The 25,682-nt window shown below is 46.6% G+C and overlaps 3 non-coding genes across 3 annotated transcripts; all 3 read left to right on the plus strand.

The window, feature by feature from the left end:
• Positions 1-2,443: 2,443 nt before the first annotated feature.
• Trnah-gug (transfer RNA histidin (anticodon GUG)) lies at positions 2,444-2,515 on the plus strand. Its single transcript has one exon. It is a non-coding gene; the product is annotated as a tRNA-His (tRNA).
• A 14,961-nt stretch (positions 2,516-17,476) lies between these two features.
• On the plus strand, positions 17,477-17,548 carry Trnah-gug (transfer RNA histidin (anticodon GUG)). The gene has a single exon. It is a non-coding gene; the product is annotated as a tRNA-His (tRNA).
• Positions 17,549-24,010: 6,462 nt separating this feature from the next.
• Trnah-gug (transfer RNA histidin (anticodon GUG)) lies at positions 24,011-24,082 on the plus strand. Its single transcript has one exon. It is a non-coding gene; the product is annotated as a tRNA-His (tRNA).
• The last annotated feature ends 1,600 nt before the right edge of the window (positions 24,083-25,682 follow it).

Genomic DNA, 25,682 nt, shown 5'->3' on the forward strand with positions numbered 1-25,682 from the left:
AGAGTCTCTATGTAGAGTCGAACCAGTGGTCACTCCATCTGCAGCGCTCATATAGCAGTTTCGTATATTTTCTGACAGTACAAGCAAACAACGAACATCCTTCTTATTCCACCATAAACGATATGACCGCCGCTGCACTCTTCCATAACCGACCTGCAGTGAGGAAACCGTTCTCTTTACGTGTAAGGAATCTTAGTGAGCAAATGGGTGTTCCAGTGCTTGAACATCGTCCTATGGCTCCTGCTAAATTGTTACCGCCGTGGCAGTGGCAGATCATAGAGTGCGACACATCGTTCGTAGAGGTCACGAAAGACGCTCCAGAGGCGCACATTAAAATGCATTTCCTAGAGCTTCAATCCAAGTACTCGTGTACAGAGTTTTACACGGACGCTTCTAGGTCACATGCCGGGGTTTATTATGCAGCCATCGGTCCATCGTTTTCGGAAACCGGTGTACTGCACCCGGAGACAAGTATCTTTACGGCTGAGGCCTATGCAATATTATCGGCTGTAAAGTTTATAATGAAATCAAAACTCAAAAAGACTATCATATTTACGGACTCGCAAAGTGTTGTGAAAGCATTGCAATCACTCTGTAAACACAAAAACCCTGTACTTAATGAGCTCTATTCCATTCTGTGTAAAGCGTATATATCTAACCAGCATGTGATTTTATGCTGGGTACCGGGTCATAGAGGCATTGAGGGTAATGTTCGAGCAGATCAAATGGCCACATCAGTTACATCTCAGGCTATTAACCCTACAACTGCTGTTCCTGCAACCGACTTGAAACCTTTCTTGCGAAAGAAGCTACGAAGCCACTGGCAACACTTGTGGGACGCTGAAACAAATAATAAACTTCACATGATTAAACCACAGTTAGGTTTCTGGCCCTCAGCTACGAAAACTCGACGAATTGATGTCCTATTCTGTCGTCTCAGAATAGGACACACGTACGGCACCCACAATTTTTTGCTCACTGGTGATGAACCACCAACCTGTGGTAGATGTGGTGAGAGGCTGACCGTGCTCCACGTCCTGCTGGAGTGTCGGGAAGCCGAAACGGAGAGAAGAAAATATTTTCCTGTAGCATACCGCTATCATATCCCTCTTCATCCCATGATGTTTATTGGTGAAGAACCACTTTTTAACGCCAAAGCAATCCTCGGCTTTTTGAACGATGTTGTGCTAGATGTTATCAGCCCAATAAATTCATAGCGCATCCTCCCTCCAGAGGATGCTGCTGTGATAGTAGTTTTGTATAAGCACATGCCTCCAGGCCCTTTTGGTTCAAGGGCTCTGTTTAGGCAGTAGTGCTTCTTTCCAATTACTACATCTTCAATATTTTAAATATCGTGTCATTCTTTCTCAATGCATTCTCCATTTCAAAGTACACCTCATTAGTCATTGCCATGATTTTAGTGCATGTATATTTTACGCATTTTACAGCGATTATTTTTTAGGCCCCTTTACAGCCACACTTCATCTATTTCTCAGAATTCATCGCTCCACTGCACACTCACAAACAATGGCATGGCGCTCTTTGGCCATAACTGGCCCTTGCGCCATAAAACACTACACATCATCATCATCATCAGAATGTCCTGAAAAGAGTTAAAAGAATGCAATTAGCGCTAAGTGCGAAATCTTTCTTTTTGAAACTGCATACCGGGACGCTACCTGTGAGAACTTTCCTTGAGGAGCGTGGGTTTTATATGCCCTGGGGTTCTCACTGTTATATTTGCAAACAACCAGAAACCATCGATCACGTTTTTCTTCACTGTTGGGAGGGGGTCTTTTTTTGGGATGTGTTGCAGCGGACAATGAAAAAAGAATTCCCGCTAGATACGCACGGCATCAGGTACCTTGCAATATACAACGAAGAAGGAGTACCTTTGGATCTGATTATGTTGACTGGTCTGCACAGTATATGGCGCTCACGAATGGCTGGCTTCTACTGTGAACCAGATAGAAGACCGGCAAGGCTGTACTTTCGAGAGAGCATGGCTCGTTTAATAGAAGTAGAAAAAAAACTAAAGAATGTGTTGCCCCTTGGATTGCCAGCGTGGAACCCTTGGTTACACTAAAAGAATTTTAAATGACATCGCCAGTCACCACGTGACTGACGGCATTATGTGCACAACAATAACAACCTTTATTGTAACCTTGTTTTGACGTCTCATTTGTGATGTTTGCTACGTGTTGTGTTGTTGAAAAACCGGCAATAAAGAAAAAAAAAGATCGTATAGTGGTTAGTACCTTGCGTTGTGGCCGCAATAACCCAGGTTCGAATCCTGGTCACGGCAGTATTTTTTTTCTTTTATTTATATCCAGGTAAACGAAAGCGCCTCTCGGCACTTCGTCACGCAGCTTGCAGTACTAACACAACCGTTTCGCAGTGAGAACAAGATGTGCTATTTCTTCCGCCTCCCGCCCTTCGGTGTGCCGTGATCGTATAGTGGTTAGTACCTTGCGTTGTGGCCGCAATAACCCAGGTTCGAATCCTGGTCACGGCAGTATTTTTTTTCTTTTATTTAAATGCAGGTAAACGAAAGCGCCTCTCGGCACTCGTCACGCGGCTTGCAGTAGTAACACAAACGGTTTCGCCAGGGGCCGGACACTTCGACTAGTTTCGGTATCTGAAATAAAGCGTCCGCCATTGTTTTGGTAGGAAGCGAAAATTCAGCAACTTTTGCATGTGTGGCCCTACCTTTCCAACCTACGCATGAATAAAGTTAAGTTATGCAATTATGTGTTGAAAAAATATGTCCTTGTCCATTTTCGTTTTTTTAACACCCTATATATTTATCCAGACTCGGCCTTCGTTGCGCCGAAGGGCGGCGCTCTCGCTCTTATCTCGTCTGCTGCCATTCCGTTCGTCTGCTCCAGCCCTTTTCGCTGTCCACGTGTGAAACTTTTTAGAATTGCAGGAAAGCGACAATTTTGGTGTTTGTGAGTGCGAACATCTGAAAATGTCGGCGAAACTAGGCACAGGACACAAGGCGTGTTGTGCTGCTCTTTGGTGCCGCAACTCGGGAAGGAACAGCGCAACCAAATTTTTCCGCTTCCCAGCGGACGAAAGGTAAGCACACTTTTTTTCGGTACGAAGAATCATGTGCTGTGCTTATCAAAACGGCCACAGAGCGAACCGAAACATTTCTGCCCTTGCTTTACAGTCATTCTTTTTCCTGGCACTGCGCATTTTTCAGTAACGTTGTAAGCATGTAAAGCTACTTGTGGACAGTTTCTGGTGAGCCGGTTGATGCCAGCTGACGCTCAAACGGAAATTTCGCTTCGGTATTGGTTTTTTTAGCGGTGGACCTGCATTTTTTTTTCTTCGCGAAGAAATCTTGCAAAGTATATATATGTTCGCCGAACGCGCTTATTCGACGAACTGGCTCGGCTTCAGAGCATTCCGACGAGCAGTTCCTTGGGGTGACATTACCACATTTGAATAAAATAATTGCGTACGAGCGACTGCTTACATTCCGTGTCACGAGAAGTTCATGTTACCTGCGCTAAGGGCGAGCTTCGCTTCACTTTTGAACTCGTGACATATTTTCTCGCTTTTTAGCACTCTATATATTAGTGTCGCTTTTATGTGTTGTTTATTGATATTCATGGTGGTACCTGTTTCATTTTCTAGGTGTGACGTATGGCGGAATTACGGCCAAAGAGCAGATCTTGAGGGACTCGCACGGGAGCAAATGTACAACGGCTACCGCCTCTGCTCGGACCACTTCGCTGAAAATGCCTACGCCGACCCTGCCAAAACACGACTCCTGTGGATGGCTGTTCCCACTGCTGCAGTGGAAGTGGGGTCCCCGATCGACGAGGGTAAGAAAAACAATTTATTAGCGGTTGCGAATGTGTGCGCATTTGTAGTTCGTTTTCACGCGCCTTATCGCTTGATACATAATTCACGTTCCATATTTAAGCATGAGTTCAAGGTGTGTCCTTTACATTGGATTTCATGCAACCAGCTTAATGTACAACTGCCTTCCTTCGCTACCTCCTTAACCGAGACCGATTTCTACCCTATCTTCCAGGACCCTCCCGGGCAGAAGCCACAGAAGCCACGGCTGGTTCGGCTCAAGACCACCCTGCCGGCCAAAAGAGCGTCGTCCAGGTTGTAGGTATGCAAAGGCCGACTTGTTGATTTTGGGCATTAAGGCAGGCGGCGTGCATTCTTGCTTTGTGTAGAACTAGTATGCAAGATACGGCGCAAAAGTGAACAGCACGGAGCGCTTCTTTCTTTCTTTTTTCATGTCGTCTGCTACGGCTTCGTGTGACGTTACGCCGCGAAATTTGTTGCGCGTGCTCCAGGGAATTGCGTTCTTTTCGTTTTTACTTAATATTCGATGATCATGCGTAGTAAAGGGTGTTCCAAACTGCTGGTGTAGCTAACGCTGCGAATATTTTCCAGCTTCCTGACGCAGCGAAAGATGCGAATATCTTCTTTTCACAACGACAGAATTCACGCTCGTAAGAAGACGCAGCCCACTTGGCCTTGCTGTAAGCGGCATATCTGTCGCCCGCCGTTGTCGCTTATCGGACATGGCGTTACACTTTGAAACACGAGGTCGCAGAAATAAATTGAGTTTCGATAGGGCCGAAGTTAACGCACGCCGCCGATGGTCGAAATATTTCGCAGTCGATTATTACGGCGTGTCTCACGCACGCATCGTGGTACGTAAAATCGCACAATTCAATACGACGAAGCTAAGTCTTGGGTACACGCTGCAACGATCTCCATAATTTTCGTTGTATAGTAGAAATTTTACAGGAGCAGGTGTGCGCGTGCCGGCGCAGAGCAGCTTTTAAATTATTTTGACTTAATTACCTCTTGTGGGCTGTGTAGGCAATGGTAAAGCGAAAGTAAATTAAAAAAAAGAAACTGCAATACTACAATGTTCCTAGCCAGCTAATGAGACAACACCAATGCTAAACATGTTACGTAATTGTACAATATCAATGCAACTTTGAGCAAAGCTTAATGTCTCTTAGAGGAATATTTTTAGTTGAAGTCATGCAAAGATACACAATCGAAGCTGACCCGCATAAGTTGGAAGCGCGATTTTGCGAAAAAAGTGCTGAGACTTTTTTAAAACATGTGACCTAAAATGCTGCTCATTTCCCCCTTATTTCGAGAAGATGGAAAAAGAAAAAGGAGCTGGCAATGTTGGGCTCAACGTCCTCGTCACCTGCTCTGCATGATCAGTTCATTATTCACGAACGTGTTACTATGAACCTTCGTTTGTGGTGAATTGTACTGTGTACAGCCAATGAACGTGGTGACCCCTGCAGCGATAATCTATATACGATGAATTGTGTGAAGACTTCTCTTATGTTTGTGTAACCAATACAGATCCCAACATTTGTATTTACTGTACGAATTACACAGCTCTGTGCTATTGTGGTATGTATTGAGTTGTATCGTTTGCAATACGTTGCTAATAAAATCAGTGAATACACCACATTTTCCGACTACTGAAATTTTCTTGCTCAAACAAAATTGTCACGCTTCGAGCTTGCTAGCTCGCGTGCATTTTAACTGAGAAATATTTCCTAACAAATGTTTCGTGGACGTGCTCAACGTCCGAGAAAATTAGCGACCGAAAGCTGTAGAAAACAGTATATGCAGCAGCAACACAATCTAAAAAAGATGCAAGCGGTGCTCTTTTCCGCTTGCGGCTCACAAAGCGGTCGCGCGCTCGTCGAGCGCATAGCAGACGACAAGCAGCTCGGCGTTTCCTCCTCTCTCATCAACAAAAGCGTTGCCATAGCAGCATCAGCAATTTTTTTATTGTTTATTGGTTTCACAGTTTGGCCTACCAAACACCAGGGGACAAATTGGCGCTAGTGACGCAAACATCGTTTACCCGGGGGGTATACCAGCTGACCTAGCCCTGGTTTCGCAGTGAGAACAAGATGTGCTATTTCTTCCGCCTCCCGTCCTTCGGTGTGCCGAGGGGATTCCACTTCCGGCCACCGTACCGTGCGGACGTGCCTCTCATGAGCTCCCAAGGAGCAGGTATAGCCGCACCCCGAGGCGGCGGTAACAGGTCAACCGAGATGTTCAGCCAGGACTACCAAATTTTTTTGCCGACTTTGCCCTCAGGTACGACTGTGAAGGACACTGTGTCTTTACACGCCGATTTGAAAGCCAGGCCGTATAGGGTCGAACATTTTAGAGATGCACTCGAGCAACTTTCGCTACTGCCGGAAGTGGTCGCACTATGTGCTTATCAAATGAATCATGTCTGGGCGGTGACGTTCTGTGACAATGAAGCAAAGGAAAAGATGCTGGCAGCTGGAAACTTCACTGTGAAAGACCGACGCTGCGTTGTAGGTGGTGCAACCAGGCGCTAAGGATAAAGCTGTACTGGCTTTTGCATGACGTTCCCGATGAAGACGTGCGCACTGCATTGGCTCCATTCGGCATAGTCCTGGAAGTCACCAGAGATAAGTGGCGTGTTCAAGGCTGTTACGAGAAGAATACTACAACGAGGTCAGTGACCTTACAACTGAAGGTGGGCGTGAGTACGGATGACTTGCAGCATCAACTGCGAGTTGCGGAAGACCTGGTGCTTGTCTCTGTTCCGGGCAGAGCACCGCTCTGCCTCCGGTGTCACGGCATCGGACACATGCGACGAGACTGTTGTATCCCACGCTGTGGCCATTGTCGCCGCTATGGCCACGATGAGACCATGTGCGTGCGATCTTATGCATCAGTAGCAGGATCACCGCGAAGTTATGATACGTCGGAACATATTATGGACCTGAATGACGCCAAGGAAGCTACACGGGAAGATGAGCATGAAGACTCCGTCCGCTGTGACAACTGTTGAGACAAAGCCACCCGGAAAGAAAGATACGAACACGAAGGACACCAACGAAGACGAAGGCCCCGTAGCAGCGGCAACTAACACAGACAAAGAGCCCGCTCGTCAACATGAAGTTGCTAATACGACTATGCCTTCGAAAGATATAATTGAAGTGAAGGAAGGTCGCAATAGAAACAGTTACGAGCGCTGCGGCGAAGCCTGCCCGTGATGAAACCAGAGACAACAGACAGAACAACGGCCAGACGAGCACAGGGGAACCACCTACGAAGACGGGCACTGCTCGTCGCAGCATCACACATTTCAAGCCTAATGTGCCAACTGACCGGAGACCGACGCTCACAGAGTCCCCGCCTTAGCGAGGGAACTGTTTGTCTAGAGAGAACTCTAATAGTCCTATCACTTATCGGATCTGTTTTGTGACAAGATGGCTTTTAACCCACCAGCAACAAAAACGCGGTCGGAGTCTATCATCCTGCCCAACAGCGATGTGAGTACTACAAGTATTGTAAAACCTGTTTAATATGGCTAACAAACTAAAATTTCATTTACGCATAGCGACCTTAAATGTGCATGGCTTGTCAGCCCGCAGGAAACAATACCAGCTAAGTCGCCTTCTCTTAGAAAATGATCTGGATGTGATCGCCGTACAAGAAAGAAAAATCGAGACCCAAGAGCAAACAGATCGAATGATGGAAACTTTCAGAGCTAGATTTAATATTTGCGTGTCGCATGCTGTGGGTACGTCTGGAGGCTGCTTGATATTATATCGAAATTCTATAGATATTGTTGAAGAAGCAGTTATAGCATGCCAGAGTGGCCGGTTTTTTGTGTTGGATTTTGGATTTTGCGGTATGTTATGGCGGGCCCTATGCGCTTAAGCGCCTAATACAGCCCAAGAAAGACGTGATTTCTTTGGAACTATACAATCGTATGTAAAGTGTGACCGAAATGTCATCCTGTTTGGCGACTTTAATCGTGTGCAAAGACCTGAGGATAGAAGTAAAAAGTTACTGGCGATAGACAAAAGTGCGATGTATTTGACAGAATTTGTAAATGAACATGACCTAGAAGATGTAGGAAGCGTACTAGTCTCTGGAAACGGCACGGCGTACACCCACTTCCAAGGTGATTGCCATGCCAGGTTAGACCGTATTTATGCGCCTGCTCTTTTTTTGCCTGAATGTGTTGACTATCACGTCAAATGTGTTAGTTTCAGTGATCACTGTTTAGTAACAGTTACTGTGGGCACAAAAGAAAAAGCTTCCAAATTTAATTAGTTTACTTGGAAGTTCAACGATAAATTATTACAAGATCAACCTTTTCTTGAAAAACTAAAAGAAAAGATACATAACTTGTTGTGTGATGAGTCAGGTAGCATTTCAGCTTCATGGTAAATCTTTAAATCAGAGATAAAACTTGCTGCGATTGACCGAGCATGTGGGCTACACAGAAAAGAAAAAGAGAAAGGAACTTCATACCACGCTAGAATTTATGGTTGCAACGGAAAACTACAAGCCGGGTTTGTTTGCAAAGCAAATAAAAAAAATTAAAAGTAAGCTAGAAGCAGTTGACAATGAAAGATATCGAGGCGCAGTAGTCAGGGCACGCGCAGAGCGGTTTTGGTGCGGGGAAACGCCCACCAAACGAGCGCTAGGCGATGAAAAGCGGCATGCAGTAAAAAAAGAAATAAACGAAATTTGTTATCACAACCGTGTTACCACAGATAGTAATATCATTGAAATGGCCTTCGTTGAGCGCTTCCGTAACTTACTAAATCATAAGAAAGAAAAAACCGAGCTGTTTAAAAATACCTTCCTGCCACTAATGCCTAAATTAGAAAAAGAACTATGTGAGGAGCTAGAAAGACCAATTAGCGTGAAAGAAGTTGAAAAAGCAATTGATGAGTTAAGCCTTGGTAAATCACCTTGGACCAGATGGACTAGGGGTAGCTTTCTATAAATGCTTTAAAGCAGAAATGGCAGAAGTATTGCACCGCGTAATAAATGAGTGTTACGAAATGGAAAGGATGCCCCCATCATTTAGGATGACACATATGGTACTAATTCCAAAGACCAATGATCCTTTGAAGTTACGCTCTGTAGAGGCTTACAGACCAATAAGCCTCACAAATGTTGATTATAAAGTTCACATGAAAGTGCTTGCTAAGCGACTTCAAAAAGTAATTAAAATACTAATTGGACCTCACCAGACCTGCGGAATCCAAGGAAGAACGATATACACTAATATCCACGTTGCCAGAAGCATACTTGAATCATGTGATGCCGAAGAAGGACGGGTTGCCATGCTACAGTTAGACCTTGAAAAGGCATTTGATAAGGTTACACACGAAATTTTACTATTAATACTGGAACACACCAATGTAGGTTCTCTCATTCTAGATGGTGTGCGAATGGCTTATGAAGGCTGTACCACTAAACTAGTAATAAATAAGCAACTTAGTGAAAATATAACAGTTACCTCTAGTCTGCGCCAAGGATGTCCAGTCTCGTCATTGTTATTTGCTCTGTATGTAGAACCTTTCTGTTTAAAGATTCTTCAGAACCCCATATTCAAGGCTTCCGATGCTGTAATAATGAAGTCAAAGTGTTGGCATATGCCGACGACATTGCTGTGTTTTGTTCAGACATAAAAAGTGTTGAAATAGTAGTGAAAGAGACTACAGCCTTTTGTGAAGCCACAGGAAGTGCTGTCAACTGGACAAAGAGTCTCGGCATTTGGTATGGAAACTGGCCAATCACACCAGAGGTGTACTGCAACATGCAATGGTCGAATTCGCCAAACGTATACCTTGGAGTGCCACTGCAACACCATAATTCAACGACTGGTTACCCGCAGGGGCGTCTGCGTCAGCAGGCGTTTGGTGTGTTGCGACACCACGGACCCGAGCACATGGGGGTTGGACCCTCCCGCGTCTAACCGTGCGCGGCTTAGCCGTGTCCGGGGAAAAGGGGATCCTGGAGGTTGAGCCGAAGCCGGGAGTTTGGACCTTTATGGCCCCCCGGCGGAGGCAACACACCTCTTTGGCCTCGGCTTCACGTAGACGGCACCCCCGGACTGACCCACCCGGGGGAAATCGGTAGTTGCCTTTTCCTGTCTCTTTCTCTCTCGAACCTTCGCCTTTCTGTCTCTCTTTGCATCTCTCCTGTCTTCTTTTCACTTCCTTTTACTTCCAATTTTCCAGGCAGCAAGGGTTAACCTGGTGTAATTTATCCAACCTTGGGTCTATTATATTAGGTTATAGTGGCTATGTACAGCTGGCGTCTGCGTCTCCTTCGGGTCTCGTAGCGTCCCCTTGTTGGGCTCGGTGGTGGGTGGCTGGCATAGCTGCCGAAATCAGTGTTACCTTTATGGCTTTTTCGTCATTTCCCCCACTCCTTGATCGCCCTCATAAACGAGGGCGCACTGAAGAAGTTTTCAAGTTTTTTGGCCATCAAGTAGATAACTTTCCACGATTTCACGTGATACACTCAGAGAAAACTGAAAAGTCAGCAAGAATCATCTCACCTTTCCTGGTTGCGAAATCACTGATTGAAAGTTTTGGCCCAGGTTACAAAGTCTCCAAGTTGGCAAACGGGGATCTACTTCTTGAACTCCGCGATAAAATGCAATATGAAAAGCTACCTGAACTTGTGTCTTTCGGGGCCATTCCTGTGAGTGTCACCCCCCACCGTTCTATGAACACCATTCGTGGTGTCATCTCCGATGATGATCTAATGGAGCTTACTGAGACTGAACTTTTGGAGGGATGGAGTGACCAGAATGTCATCAATGTGAAAAGAATTAAGATGAGACGTGATGGTATAGAGATTCAAACAAAGCATCTAATCCTAACATTCGGCTCAAGTGTGCTTCCCGAGATTATCGAGACAGGCTATGTAAAGATCCGAGTCAGGCCCTATATCCCGAATCCCCTCCGCTGCTTCAAATGCCAGAGGTTTGGCCACAGTTCTCAGAACTGCCGAGGCCGAATAACCTGTGCCAAATGTGCTGATGAACATCCGTCTGAATCTTGTGAGAACGCGCCACACTGTGTAAACTGTGATGGGGAGCACACCGCGTAATCGCGGTCCTGTCCATCTTGGAAGAAGGAGAAGGAGATCGTAACGATCAAAGTCAGAGAACATATCATTCACAGAAGCACGAAGGCGGGTTTCCTACCTGCCGAAGAATAGCTTTGCCGAAGTGGCGCGTCAGGGGGCAGCGCCACAACGGCCTCTGGCGGCTGCCCGGCCCGCACACAGTGAGCCGGCGGTGACGCCATCCGCCCCCTCGGCGGCTGCAGCTAGCGCTGCGCCGCCATGCCAGAAAAAGGGGCCATCGACCTCCGGGCTGGTGGCCTCAAGGGTCTCGTCTCTTGAGACGAGGCCTCCACGTCCAACACAGCGCTTGCAAGAGCGCGGGTCCAGCGCCCTGCAAGAGGCGATGGACACAACAACCAGCCAGACGGCGCCATCAGCGCCTAGTGAGCGGCGAGATTCTCGCGATCGCTCCAGAAAAGAAAAATCCCGCATCACAGGGCCCGACAAAGGCTCTGTGAAGTGATTTGCATTTCCTGAACACACAGCACAAACTCATATTTCATTATGAACACGCAAATATTACAATGGAACGTTAGGGGTCTCCTTTGTAACCTTGATGATGTCAAAGAGCTCCTTCTTAAATATAGTCCGAGGGTGCTGTGTGTCCAGGAGACGCATCTCAAAGCAGACAACACAAACTTTTTAAGGCACTATGCCATTTTTCGGAAGGACCGCGACGACGCTACCGCCTCGTCGGGTGGTGTCGCTATAATAGCAGATAAAGGTGTTGCCTGTCGGCAATTGAACCTCCGAACTTCCCTTGAGGCAGTTTCTGTCCGAGCAATACTGTTCGGTAAGCTAGTCACAATTAGTTCTATTTACGTCCCTCCTTGTTATCAACTTTCCAAGACACAGTTTCAAAGCTTCATTGATGAACTTCCTCCGCCATACATAGTTGTCGGTGATGTGAACGCTCATAGCCCCTTATGGGGCGACTCTCGTTTAGATGCGCGAGGACGCCTTATAGAAAATTTTCTGTTTTCTTCAGGTGCATCTATACTTAACAAGAAAGAGCCAACTTATTACAGCGTTACACATAACACATACTCAGCCATCGATTTAAGTATAGTATCGAGTACTCTAATTCCGTATCTGGAGTGGTCTGTTCTCAGGAACCCCTTTGGGAGCGACCATTTCCCAGTTATGCTAAACTTAACAAAACAAGATACATGCTTGCCACATTTTCCTCGATGGAACATGGACTCGGCCAACTGGGAAATGTTCCGAGAGCTTACGTATTTAGGCGGAGATGAAATTGCTGTTTTTAATGTAGAAGACGCTGTTGCATACCTAACAGGTTTCATTATTAGCGCTGCAGCTAAATGTATTAAGCAAACTAGTGGATTAGCTAATAAGCGTCGCATCCCATGGTGGAACGACGAATGTCGGAAAGCGCGCAAAAATCAAAACAAAGCTTGGAGATTGCTTCGCAATTCTCCAACTGCTGAAAACCTCATTAATTTCAAACAGATCAAATCACAAGGTAGGAGAACACGTCGACGTGCAAAGAGGGAAAGTTGGGATAGGTACATCGCCAGTATAAATTCGTACACCGATGAAAGAAAAGTCTGGAATCGGGTAAATAAACTAACAGGTCGGGAGTCGCATCCCCTACCCTTAGTAAGTACACAAGGTGATAGCCTGGAAGATCAGGCGGATTGTCTAGGCGAACATTTTGAGTATGTGTCAAGTGCATGGCACTATACCGAAACATTCCTGAGAATCAAAGAACGCGAAGAGCGGCGACCCCTAAATCGAAAAGGCTCATCGAGTGAGGCCTGCAATTCCCCATTTAAGGCCCAACCGCATGCACGCGATTTTCGAGCGACAGCGACAAGCGACGGCGACGAGCGACAGGTTTTGCCGTCGCGGAGGGCTATCCGTCGCTGTCGCTGGTCGTGTCGCCGGTTTCTGGCCAGCCAGAAAATATCGCTTGTCGCCCGGAAGTCAGCGCGACGACATCCGCTGGGGACAGCGATTGCACAACAACATGGCAGCAATCAGTCTGCCCGCTTCGATCTGAATTCGTTCTTGCAACTTGCTCTCTGCTGTGACAGCAAAAAAATAAATAGTACAATCAGTCATCGCTTCACCTCATCGCTAGCTGAAGGCAAAGTATCGGCGCTCTCTTGTCGTTATTATTGAGATCGGTTGTTTTGTTTTGACGCTGTTAGGCCTGAGACGCCACCGAGAGCCGAGAAAGTGTTTTAAGTTTTACTCAACAGATGGCGCCACGGCACCTTACGCTGGCGGCATGGGACGGAGTTCCACTGGGGATGCATGGGACAGATTTTCTCTGGGGATGATAGCATATTTTAGCTAGGTCTAGATAAACCTTTTGATAAAATTGAGATTTCTTTACGCGCGCAAGATAACATTTATTCGCACAACAATGTAAATCCGTCGCTACTCTTTTTCGCGATGTCGCGTTCATGTGGTTGCTCCACTCCGCGACACGACAGCGCGACAGGGTGTGCCTGTCGCGTCGCTTGTCGCTGTCGCTTGAATATCGCGTGCATGCGGTTGGGCCATTACTTTAGCTGAGCTTAAAGCATCTCTCGCTTATTGCAACAACTCAGCGCCAGGTGGGGATCGTATCATGTACGAAATGATTAGGTACTTACACCCCGAAACACTGAAAACACTCTTGTCTCTTTTTAATGCCATGTGGACGGCTGGCTGTATTCCGTCTTCATGGAAAGAAGCCATAGTCATCCCCATACTTAAACAAGGCAAAGACCCGTCCTTGGCCAGCAGCTACAGGCCAATAGCTCTAACAAGCTGCCTGTGCAAACTGTACGAAAAAATGATAAACCGGCGCCTAATATGCTTCCTAGAAAATAACAAAATTCTGGACACCTTCCAGTGTGGTTTTCGAGAAGGTATGTCTACAACAGACCACCTTGTCCGCATTGAGGCATATATTAGAGATGCTTTCATACATAAGCAGTTCTGTCTGTCTGTATTTCTAGACCTAGAGAAAGCTTACGACACCACATGGCGCTTTGGAATTCTCCGAGATCTTTCGGCGATGGGTGTTCGTGGCAATATGCTTAACACAATCGAAAGTTACCTCACTAACCGCACATTTCGCCTAAGGGTGGGCAGAGCTTTGTCTAGGCCATTCACACAAGAAACTGGTGTGCCGCAGGGCGGTGTGCTTAGCTGCACACTACTTATTGTAAAAATCAATTCCCTGCGTACAGTCATCCCACGCACAATGTTTTATTCGGTTTATGTCGACGATGTGCAGATAGCCTTTAAGTCATGTAATATTGCCATCTGCGAATGACAGGTACAGCTGGGAATGAACAGATTGTCCAAATGGGCGGAGGAGAATGGTTTTAAAGTTAACGCTCAGAAAAGCACTTGCATTCTCTTTACAAACAAGAGAGGCGTAACGCCTGTCCCAAGTATACAAATCCAAGGAGATGCGCTCTCTGTGAGCAGCGAGCATAAGTTTCTAGGAATCATTTTAGATTCCAAGCTTACATTTATTCCTCATATTAAATATCTGAGGGCAAAATGCCTGAAGACAATGAACGTTCTAAAACTTCTGTCCCGCACAACATGGGGCAGTGATCGAAAGTGTTTGCTTAACTTGTATAGCAGTCTTGTCCTCTCACGGCTTGATTACGGGTCTATAATTTATAATTCTGCAACGCCAACTGCATTAAAAATACTAGACCCCATTCACCATCTGGGTATCCGCATCTCGACCGGTGCTTTCCGAACAAGTCCGATCCAAAGCCTCCATGTAGAGTCCAACCAGTGGTCACTCCATCTGCAGCGTTCATATAGCAGTTTCACATATTTTCTGAAAGTCCAAGCAAACAATGAACATCCTTCTTATTCAACCATAAATGACGTTACCGCTGCCACACTCTTCCATAATCGACCTGCAGCGAGAAAGCCATTCTCCTTGCGTGTGAGGAACCTCAGTGAGGAAATGGGTGTTCCACTGCTTGATCATCGTCCTATGGCTCCAGTGAAACTGTTACCGCCGTGGCAGTGGCAACTCATAGATTGCTATACATCGTTTGTAGAGGTAACTAAACACGCGCCAGAGGCACACATTAAAATGCATTTCTTAGAGCTTCAATACAAGTACTCGTGTACAGAGCTTTACACTGACGCTTCCAAGTCACATGCCGGGGTGTCTTATGCAGCCGTTGGCCCATCCTTCTCGGAATCCGGTGTACTCCACCCGGAAACGAGTATTTTTACGGCTGAGGCCCATGCACTGTTGTCGGCTGTGAAGCATATAAGGAAATCAAAACTTCAAAAGGCAATTATATTTACGGACTCCCTAAGCGTCGTAAAAGCATTGATGTCACTCGGTAAACACAAAAATCCTGTACTTACTGAGCTCTATTCCGTCCTCTGTCAAGCGTATTTATGTAACCAGCATGTCATTATATGCTGGGTGCCTGGCCATAGAAGCATTGAGGGTAATGTGCTAGCTGACCGAATGGCTACGTCAATAACATCACACGCTATTAACCCTACAGCTACTGTCCCTGTAACAGATCTGAAACCTTTCTTGCGAAAGAAACTGCGAAGCCACTGGCAACGCTTGTGGGATGCTGAAACAAGTAATAAGCTTCACTTGATTAAACCACAGTTAGGTTTCTGGCCCCCCGTAACGAAAGCACGGCGAACTGACGTCTTATTCAGTCGGCTGAGAATAGGACACACGTACGGAACCCACAGTTGTTTGTTGACAGGTGATGAACCACCAACCTGTGGTAGATGTGGTGAGAGGCTGACCGTCCTCCATGTCCTCCTGGAGTGTCGGGAAGCCGAAGTAGAGAGAAGGAAACATTTCCCTGTAGCATACCACTATAATATCCCTCTTCATCCTATGATGTTTATTGGTGAAGAACCGGTGTTTAACACCAAAGCAGTCCTCGGTTTTTTAAACGAAGTGGTCCTGCATGTTATAAGCCCAACAAATTCGTAGCGCATCCTCTCTTCAGAGGATGCCGCTGTGATAGTTTTGTATAAGCACATGCCTCCAGGCCCGTGTCTTTCAAGGGCTCTGTTTAGGCAGTAGTGCTTTTTGACAATTTTTATATCTGATATATCTTGTATATCATGTCATTGTTTAGCAATGCATCTTTTACCTTCATAGTACACGTCACTAGTCATTGCCATTATCTTATTCCATGTAGATTTTACGCACTTTACAGCGATTATTTTAGGCCCCTTTACAGCCACGTCACATCTACTTCTCTCAATTCATCACTTCACTGCGAACTAATACTGTCATGGCGCTCTTTGGCCATACCTGGCCCTTGCGCCACTAAACCCCAACAATCATCATCATCATCAACGACTGGTTATTGGCTTGAGGAAGCTGATAGAGTAAGAGACCAGACTAAGAAATGGGGCGGTCACAAATTCTCAGTATTTACAAGAGCAAATGTGTGCAATACATTTCTAGTGGCCAAAATATTCTATGTATTGTAGGTATTGAGTATGACAAGAATGACAATGCAGAAACTCCACCGAGTGTTTGCAGTTTTTATTTGGGGCTCCAGTTGGGAGCGCACAAGCCGATGCAATCTGTTTCATGCAGTGCGGAACGGCGGACTAGGGCTGTCACATTTGTTCTTGAAACAAGTAGTTTCAAGATTTATCTTTTTGCGTGATCAGAGTGATACATTTTTGAGAACTGTAATACAAGTACGCCTGCGGAACCATCTTGCGGATTTTGTCGTGTCAACCAGCGCTGCAACACATGGTGCACTACCGTGTTTCCTGCGCGAGGTAGTGGCTGCTTATCGCATTGTTCGCGCGCATTTTTCTCTTGAATACCTTTGCATTGTAGGAAAGAAAAAGTTGTATAAAGATTTAGTGGATGTTTTTCTTCCGACACCTTTATATAGGGCAGACTATTATTTGGGTGATGAAAGAAACAGTGTTGAAAAGAGTTAAGCGAATGCCTGTACGAAGCTCTGCGATAACATTTTTCTTTCAATTGCACACAGAAACGCTCCCTGTGAAGCCATGGCTTCAAAGCAAGGGTATTTTTGTTGCCTGGACAATAAACTGTAGAATATGCCAGAAACCGGAAACTATTGAGCATATATTTCTGGATTGCCACGATGCACGATTTTTGTGGGACATTCTTCAGCGCACAATTAAAAAAGATTTAGTACTGTCACCATTTGGCATACGGTTCTTGCCTTATGACGAAACAGGGGGTGTTCCTAGTGATCTGGTTATGTTGCTTTGTATGCATGCACTTTGGAAAACACGGATGGCAGATAGATATGCTGACATTGATGCACGACCAAGCGCGACAATATTTCATGGAAAGCGTTATCTACACAAGAGATGTACTGAACTTTACGGTCAACGCTCGTCAATGGGTGACGCAATTGGATGAATTCGCGTCACTAAAGCCTTTTTAAAATTGCATCATGCTCAAGACTAGCTGATGTATTTTACCTTTTGAAATGTTTCTCACTTGTATTACTGTATGTTGTTGAAAACGGAAATAAAGAAAAAAAACCTTCGTTGTGCCGTGATCGTATAGTGGTTAGTACCTTGCGTTGTGGCCGCAATAACCCAGGTTCGAATCCTGGTCACGGCAGTATTTTTTTTTCTTTTATTTATATCCAGGTAAGCGAAAGCGCCTCTCGGCACTCGTCACGCAGCTTGCAGTAGTAACACAAACGGTTTCGCAGTGAGAACAAGATGTGCTATTTCTTCCGCCTCCCGTCCTTCGGTGTGCCGTGATCGTATAGTGGTTAGTACTTTGCGTTGTGGCCGCAATAACCCAGGTTCGAATCCTGGTCATAGCAGTATTTTTTTCTTTTATTTAAATGCAGGTAAACGAAAGCACCTCTCTGCACTCATCACGCAGCTTGCAGTAGTAACACAACCGCTTTCGCAGTGAGAACAAGATGTGCTATTTCTTCCGCCTCCCGTCCTTCGGTGTGCCGTCATTCCACTTCCGGCCACCGTTGTGTACGGTCGTGGGTAACATGGGCTCCGAAGGAGCGGATTCAGCGGCGCATTCAAGCCGCGGAAACAGGTCTTTTGCTTCAGTCGACCAGGACTACCAAGTTACTCTGCCTCAACTTCCATCAGGTCAGGTTGTGATGAATACCATCTTTCTTCATGCGGATTTGCGGATGCGGCCATACCGCGTAGAAGACTTTCGGGATGGCATGGAACAGCTTGGTGCGCTCCCAGACGTTATCGCTTTGGGGGCGTACCGGATGAACCCCGTTTGGGCCGTGACTTTCAAGAACGCTGAAGCAACAAAGAAAATTTTGTCTACCGGAGACATAAAAGTCAAGAATCGCCGATGCCTTGTGGTTAACCCAAACAACCAAGGACTACGACTGAAGCTGCACTGGCTTCTTTATGGCGTCAGCGATGACCAAGTGCGTCCGGCCTTGGCACCGTATGGAAAAGTTACAGAAGTCACAAAGGAAAAATGGCGTGTACGCGGCATTACAGACAGAGCATCTACAACCCGCCAAGTCGCCATGAAACTCAAATCCGGTGTCACTATCGATGACTTACCACACCAGTTACGGGTAGGAAATGAACTCGCTCTGGTTGTTGTCCCAAACCGAGCACCATTATGCCTCCGTTGCAACACCACCGGTCACATCCGACGTGACTGTCGTGTGCCTCGCTGTTCGCAGTGTGACGCTTCGGTCACACCGACGCGGAATGAGTGACCACCTACGCAAGCATCACAGGAAAAGCAAGTAAAGAAGTGGAGACTGAGCTCATAATGGTTGAGGCCGACGCCGAGGCAGCCGCTAGTGACGCGCGAAGGCAGACAGACGCGAAGGAAGCGAATCAGGAGGCTGTCCCTACCAACGCGTGGAAGGGTGTTTTTCCTGACAACACCACACCCCAGACAAGCGAAGTCTCTTTGACCGGGGAAACGCAGGAGAAGGACAAAGGCAAGGTAGTGGAAGCCGTGTTGGCTGCGGAAGCGCAAGCCGACGCGCAAGTCATGGAAGTTGAATCTGGTGCTTCTGCCAAGAGACCGCGCGACGAAGCAGGCAACGAATTGGTAAAGCCCAGTGCAAGCAGCGGTGACGAACCGCGCACCAAAACAGTCATGATGGCCTGCCTTCAAACGGGCCGACGACCGAGCTTCAAACCGAAGCTTACCGTCCCTCCTGACCGGAAAATGGAGGGAACTATGCCCTCGTAACGAGGGACAACGCATAGCCCAGCAAATTGCCCAGTTAGGATTTCAAAGCACCCACCATGGCTTCAAGGCGCCTAGCAGCTGAACCACAGCGCAGTAGACCGGCGAACTGCTTGCTGGACGCGACGTTGCCCATCGCAGCAACGAGTCAACTGAATACCAGCACAAAATATCGAGGTAAATTCCATGCGGTCCACCTGTTTCGGTTTAACCATGGCACTTAACCTTACGAAGCCCCTTCGTCTGGGCACTTTAAACGTTCGCGGTTTGGCTAGCAGGAGACGCCAATACCAAGTAAGCCGACTTTTCCAAGAAAATAATTTAGATATAGTAGCAGTGCAAGAAACAAAGGTGGAAGGCCAGGAACCGACGGACCGCATGGTGCAGCCATTTAGAGCGCAGTACAACGTGTGTGTGTGTGTGTCATGCGGTTGGCACTTCGGGAGGCTGCGCTCTCTTTATTCGTAACAGTGTTGGTATTGTAGAAGAACAAGTGACTATATGTGGAACTGGCCGATTTGTCATATTTGATTTTTCCTTTGCCGCCATTAAGTGGCGCGTATTGTGTGTGTATGCTCCAAATGATGAATGTGCACGTAGAGCTTTTTTATTGCGATAGCAATTATATGGACACTTCTACCGGATTTCTGCCGTCGCCGTGAGGTTCCCTATAGATAAAATCTTCGCCGCGCGCCGTATGCCCAAGCGGAAGCGTGCGGGGACGCGCGCTATCACGGAGAGTGAGCGCACTCAATCACCCACGCGCAAGCAAGGAAGCGGGAAGCCAGCGCCGGAGGGAGCGCGGGGAGGGGGGCGCACTTCTACTCTGCCAACAACCGCGCTCGTCGCTCGTCTGCACCGTCTCTTATCTCCACACGGCTCTGACCTTTATGCGCCGTGCATCCGCCGCTCAGTTTCCGTTGAAGCGATAGACCGCACGTACCTTCGCCGCTGCGGCGTATGAGCTTGCTGCCAGAGTTTTGACGGTCGTTGTCTGCAGTCATTCAGTGTCATCTATTCGTGTTTGTTTGTGCGCGCTCACACCACGCTTGTTCATTCAGTTAGTAACAGTCGGGCCACATTTTCCAACGCACGCTACACATGCAATGCTGCCCGGATCGGCAGTGCAGTGCTACAGGTGTGTCCCTTCGCAAGCGCTGCCCACGGGAAGCGCTTCTCATCAACACCACCGTTTCACACGTGCCTTCTCGTGGTCATCGAGTCAGTCTTCATGTCGGTCTACTTACGCCGCAGCACACCTGCTTACTTAATCAGCTCATGTTTACTACAATTCATATTGCTACCAAAGCCGCTCACCTTACTTCGTATGACATTGATGTGTTGTTATCGCATTCATTGCTTCGCCCTTAGGGCAAAACTGTGACATTTTTTTGAACAGCTAGAAGAGTACCTGAAGTGTGAGCGATACGTAATTTTGATGGGAGATTTTAATTGTGTGTGCAGACCAGAAGATCGCGCCAAAAAACAGCAACGTAAAGATACAAGCGCGCAGTTTTTAAATGTGCTTGTAAACGATTATGATTTGGAAGATGTCGGTTGTCTCTTATCGACGGGGAAAACATCCGTTTATACGCACTACCAAGGTGAAAGTTATGCGCGATTAGACCGAGCGTATGTTGCATTAAAGCTTGTGCCACTGTGTCAAAGATACGAAATTAAACACGTATCATTTTCTGACCACAGTCTAGTAATGTTTAATTTAGGGGGAAAACGAAACGAAACGAATTTTAATTGGTATCTTTGGAAATTTAATGCGAAATTGCTTGATCATGAATGTTTTGTGAGTGATATAAAAGATATAATTATTTCCTCAACGACAGCGCAGACCAATGACTGCATTGAAAGCTGGGAAATTCTCAAAACAAACGTGAAAATGAAAGCGATAGAAAAGGCAACTGTATTGCATCGCAAGGAAAAACAAGAAGAAAAAGAATTAACTAGCCAACTAGAATTTTTTATGCGTACAGAGTGTGAAAATGCTGGATCCTGCACGAAGCAGCTAAAGGAAATAAAAAGTAAGGTCGAACCTATAGACCAAGAACGATATAAAGGAGCTATGGTACGAGCGCGGGCGGAACGATTGTGGAATGTGGAACCGCCCACCAAACGGGCGTTAAGTGACGAAAAGAGATACGCAACAAAAAAAGAAATAGAAGCAATAATATATCAAAACGAGGAAACTTCCGAGCCTACCATGATAGAGCAAGCATTCGTAGCTCATTATCGCGAATTGCTTGGAAACAAGAAAAAACAAGGATTTGAGCGTGACTTCCTTAATCTTATGCCACGTTTAGAAGAAGACATTAAAGCAAACCTTGAATTTCCGATTACATTACGAGAAATTGAAGATGCCATCGATGGAATGGGTGCAGGAAAAGCTCCCTGGCCTGATGGTTTAGGAGCGGCCTTCTACAAGGCTTTCAAACATCAGCTCAGCCAATTACTGCATACTGTTTTCAAGGAAATGTATGCAACACAGCGAATGCCACCATCATTCCGAACATCTCATATAGTGCTAATCCCTAAGTGCGAGGACAGGTTAAACTGTTGTCAGTAAAATCATACAGGCCAATAAGCCTTACAAACTGTGACTACAAAATATTTACGAAAGTGCTAGCGAAAAGACTTCAAAGTGTCGTAACACAGCTAGTGGGACCACATCAAACATGTGGCATCAAGGGCCGAACAATTTCTACGGATACGCATGTAGCTCGGTGTGTGCTTGAGTGTTGCGATGCCCTCTCCAGTCGGGTTGCAGTGCTGCAACTGGACTTGGAGAAAGCGTTTGACAATGTATCCCATGAAGTACTCTTTTCATTATTAGAATACGTTAATGTAGGCGGAGTGATATTAAATGGAGTTAAAATGGCCTACTCAGAGTGCAGCACGCGGATCATTATAAACAAAAAGTTAAGTAAACCAATCCAACTTCTCTCCAGTGTTCGGCAAGGATGTGCAATCTCATCATCACTTTTTAATCTCTACTTGGAACCTTTCTGCTTGAGCCTAATTAATAGCCAAAAAGTTCGCGGTTTTATGCTTGAAGCGACAGAAGTCAAGGTACTCGCATACGCTGATGACATTGCTGTCTTTTGTCAAGACCAGGAAAGCTTCAAAGAGGTGGTTAGGCTGACTGGTAGCTATTGTAAGGAAGCCGGATGTAAGAATAATTGGGAGAAGACCATAGAGTTTTGGCATGGCGAGTGGAGCGAAAAACCTGAATTATTCGCTGGCGTAGAATGGACAGCAATGCCAACAACGTACTTAGGTGCCCCTCTACAATGTTATGCGGATACCGAACAATATTGGAAAGAAAAAACAGAGCGGGTGAAAGATAAGATACTGGGATGGCAAGGTCGGAATCTGTCAATGTTTGCACGTGCGACTACTTGTAATCTATTTTTAGTCGCCAAGTTATGGTATGTGATGCAAGTGTTGTTCATGTCCCGGGCTAACCTACAAAAAGTTCACAGAGTTTTTGCAGTGTTTATTTGGGGAGGGAGTTGGGAAAGAACTAGTCGCACTAATCTGTTTTTGTCCGTGAAGAAAGGTGGGCTTGGTCTGTCGCACCTCTTTATCAGACAAATTGTGTCACGTTTTATGTTTTTAAGGGATCAGAGTGACCCATTTTTGCGCACGGTGATACAAGTTCGCCTGCACAATGCACTACCTGAATTCATTGTTTGTACAAATAAGACCGCGTTCCGTGGTATAAGAGGTTACTGGCACGAAGTTGTTGCTGCTTTTCGCATACTCAAGGTGCGTTTTTCGTTTGAATATTTGAGTACAGTGAAAAGGAAAAACCTGTACAAAGATTTACTGGATGTTATGTTGCCTGTTCCCTTGTACAGAAGCATATACACTGGAGGTTCCGGACAAGACGTCTTAAAACGAGTTAAAGGAATGCCGATAAAACCCCATGTAAAATCATTCTTTTTCAAGCTCCATACAAACACTTCACCGGTAAAAACGTGGCTACAAGACAAAGGAATCTTCGTACCGTGGACAGTCAACTGCATATTATGCAAAAACCAGAAACAATGGAACATGTATTTATCGATTGCTGGGATCCAATATTTCATTGGGACATCCTTCAGCGTACTATTAAAAAGGAACTGCAGATTACGCCACATGGAATCCGTTATTTACCAGTTGAGAATGATGGTGACATTCCTTACGACATGATAATGGTCCTGAGCCTCCATAGTATATGGAAAACTAGAATGGCAGTAAGACATGCCGACGTTGACCCTCACACTGTAAGGGAAAATTTTATTGAACATGTAGTGTATATGCGAGAGATCTACCGTGCACAGCCACAGCCACCTGATTGGGTGGGACTGCTTGATGAGTTGATCGCTTTCAAAAAGTTTTGAAACCCTCTGTCTTGTTCCCTTCTGTATCATGTAAACAGGCAATAAAAAAAACTTCGGTGTGCCGTGATCGTATAGTGGTTAGTACCTTGCATTGTGGCCGCAATAACCAAGGTTCGAATCCTGGTTACGGCAGTATTTTTTTCTTTTATTTATATCCAGGTAAACGAAAGCGCCTCTCTGCACTCGTCACGCAGCTTGCAGTAGTAACACAACCGGTTTCGCAGTGAGAACAAGATGTGCTATTTCTTCCGCCTCCCGTCTTTCGGTGTGCCATGATCGTATAGTGGTTAGTACCTTGCGTTGTGGCCGCAATAACCCAGGTTCGAATCCTGGTCACGACAGTAATTTTTTCTTTTATTTATGTCCAGGTAAACGAAAGCGCCTCTCGGCACTCGTCACGCAGCTTGCAGTAGTAACACAACCAGTTTCGCAGTGAGAACAAGATGTGCTATTTCTTCCGCCTCCCGTCCTTCGGTGTGCCGTGATCGTATAGTGGTTAGTACCTTGCGTTGTGGCCGCAATAACCCAGGTTCGAATCCTGGTCACGGCAGTATTTTTTTCTTTTATTTATATCCAGGTAAACGAAAGCGCCTCTCGGCACTCGTCACGCAGCTTGCAGTAGTAACACAACCAGTTTCGCAGTGAGAACAAAATGTGCTATTTCTTCTGCCTCCCGTCCTTCGGTGTGCCGTGATCGTGGGATTCCACTTCCGGCCGCGAAAGCGTACGGACGTGTTTTTCATGTGCTCCAATGGGGCGGTGCTAGCGGCCCAGCTTAGCCGCGGATACAGGGACGACATGGAAGACAACCAGGACTACCAAGTGTTGTTGCCTCATCTGCCAAAAGGTCGGATTGTTTTGAAAACGCTTTTTTTTGCACGGTGACCCACGAGCAAGGCCGTACAGGGTTGAAGACTACCGGGATGCCCTTGGTCGTTTGGAATTGCTGCCTGAGGTTGATGCCTTAGGATCATTTCAAATGAATCATGTGTGGGCTGTTACGTTCAAGAGTCATGAAAGTATGAAGAAGTTGTTGACGACTGGGAATATTACTGTGAAAGGCAGAAAGTGTCTGGTAGTAGACCCGAATAACCAAGATGTCCGAGTGAAAATCCACTGGGTCCTTCCTAATGTAACGAACGACGACATTCGTATGGCTTTCGAGCCATACGGCGAGGTGATGGAAGCGACAAAGGAGCGCTGGCGTGTCCTCGGAATTTCGGAAAAGGCTACGACAACGCGCGTGCTGAACCTCAGGCTAAAGGCCGGAGTCACAATTGAAGACATCCCTTATCAAGTGCGTGTCGCCGGTGAGCCTGCCCTCGTAGTTATTCCAGGCAAGGCGCCACTCTGCTTGCGCTGCCAAGGAAAAGGGCACATCCGCCGCGACTGCCGAATCCCCCGATGTTCACGGTGCAGCCGGTTCGGCCATGACGAAACCCAGTGCGTACCCACGTACGCGAACATAACGGGCCCCAGAAAGGACGCTGACGTATCAGACAACATCATGGACGAGGCTGAAGCTGAAGAAGTAGCAGCGACGGTGACGGTGAAACAAAAAGTGGTGGAAACGCCCCCGGCAGTGATACATCAACGTGAGCCAACAACTAGTGAAAGGAAAGAGCTGGAAGAAAATGCGACAGGACCAAATAGTGAAGACGTGCACAACGAAAGGGCCGAAAAGTGTTTACCGCAGAGGAAACCGTCAAGTGAACCTCAGGATACACCGCCAAATGAAACGTCGACAGTGCAGTGTGAAACGATGGATGGCGTTGTAGAGGCGACGACAAAGCGTATGCACAGCGACAGTGTTGGTGAACCAGACCATCTCGATGATGCAGATGACGGGGGGCCGCCAATGAAAACGGCTTTGACGCGACGAACGTCGTTGAAGCCGAAACCTAACATTCTTTCTGGTAGACGCCCGCTGGAGAAACCGCCGGAATAAAGGCGGGGTCTCGCTACCCCTTGCTAAGTAAGCAACATGGGACCGCCAAAGCGACAACGCATGGACGATGCTGTCCAGTCCAGTCACCGAACTTCGGTTGACGAGGCAGGCAACAGACAGCGAGTTCATCCCGACCAACCACGGCCGCAACTCAGTGAAGGCTCTAATGCACCCTTGCTCCCTGAGGTAAACACTGCGCGAT

Source organism: Dermacentor silvarum, chromosome 2 (genome assembly GCF_013339745.2).
Source record: "Dermacentor silvarum isolate Dsil-2018 chromosome 2, BIME_Dsil_1.4, whole genome shotgun sequence".
NCBI lineage: Eukaryota > Metazoa > Arthropoda > Arachnida > Ixodida > Ixodidae > Dermacentor > Dermacentor silvarum.